The sequence below is a fragment of the Manis pentadactyla genome, chromosome 12 (assembly GCF_030020395.1).
Source record: "Manis pentadactyla isolate mManPen7 chromosome 12, mManPen7.hap1, whole genome shotgun sequence".
NCBI classification, from domain to species: Eukaryota; Metazoa; Chordata; class Mammalia; order Pholidota; family Manidae; genus Manis; species Manis pentadactyla.
In genome coordinates, this window is record NC_080030.1 from 90,586,279 (window position 1) to 90,587,932 (window position 1,654).

Consider the following 1,654-nt stretch of genomic DNA (forward strand, 5'->3'; position numbering starts at 1 on the left):
TCTGCTTACAGCAGTCATGGGACTTAATCACACTGGAGAATCACTGCCTCTTGCTTGCCTGTCTCCTCCTCTGAACTGTAAGTTCCTTGAAAGATGGAACAGAGTCTTCTTCAACACCTCCCAGGCCTAAATCAGTGATATCAGGGATTATGAAAATACAGTCTGAAGCCCAAATTATGAGTCAGCTTTGAAGGGGCATTAACTTACTCATATTAGCAAGCCCTGGCATATGCATCCACAGATTTATTTAACACTGACTAAAGACTTACACAGATCTCTACAAATCTTGAGATCCAGATTGAATTTAATGAAGTCCCAAGTTCATAGCCTAGAGAATGTCTGGGATTCCCCAAAATTTTAGCATCTTGCTGGTGCTGAAATTTCTCAGATCTCCTTGCCTCTGGTGTCTGGCATCCTCACATGCTATGTCTGTACTTCACTGCATTGACCTAGATGTGAAACATATCTTTGAATCCCACAAAAAAATGCTCTTTACAACAAACTTTAATGAGCAACATGTACTTGACTGATAATTTGGAATCAGAGATGAAGGAGAATTTATATTGCAGACAATTTCTAACATCGTTTCTAACACAAGCCAGTGTGGACTGCTCTGTCTTCCCCGTTGCCCATGTCACTGCCACATTCCCTGTGTGCCCTCCCCACCATGTGCACACTGGTGCATTTATGTGCATGGAAAAGCGGCTGAGGGTGGGGGATTAGAGAATGTGAGTTTAGAGAATGGGTTCTGGCATCGCACTTACATCTCTGTGACTTCAGGAAAATTATTTTAACTGATTTACGACTTAGATTCCTCAATGGTAAAAGAGGAATAAGATTACTTACTATATAAGATTGTCATGTGGATAAATAAAATAATAGACAGTAACTTCTTAAAATCTGCATAGCACACAAAGTGCTCAACTATTGTTAGTAGTTTGTATTGTTCCACCCAAGCACATCAAAGTATTCTGGAGACCTACACTCTAATTTAGAGGGAGCAGTATTTTTCTTTGTAACATCATTAACCACGTTAGTTATTAAGCGTTATTACAATGTACATGCACAATAGACGGAGGAGCTTTTCAGAATTTACTTAGGACTCTAATTCAACATCGTTCGTCTAAGATACAAGTGTCACTCAAGGGCAGCTCTCCTACTCGTGGGAGGAGCCAGGTCATTGGAACACAAAGTTCAGGTGACTCCCTTCTCTCCCACTGAATGTGCTTCATAGATGATCATAAATCATTTGCTGCTTGTGATGTGAGCCCTTAAAATAACTCGAAACATATTATCCACATATAATAATAAAACCGCTAGGATGGTTTTAAGTTAATAGTTAACCAGCTTTATAATAAAGACTGTATGTATAATTTTACACTGTTTTCTTCTAAAGTAAATAATAAGCCATCTGTATATGTTACAGTCCAAGAGTTTACCAAAATTTGTCCTTCTCAACTTCTTTTCTATCACTCAACATTTTTTCCCTGGAAAATGAGAATGGGTTAAATAGGAAGGCTTTGCTACTTTCAATTCCAGCTATGTAGGCAGTGGCTGGAAAATCTCAAATTCTGCTTCCCCAGTGTTTGATACTATATTTCACACTAGGAAGTATTAAAGAAATACTATTGAATTAATATAAAATACATTTTCT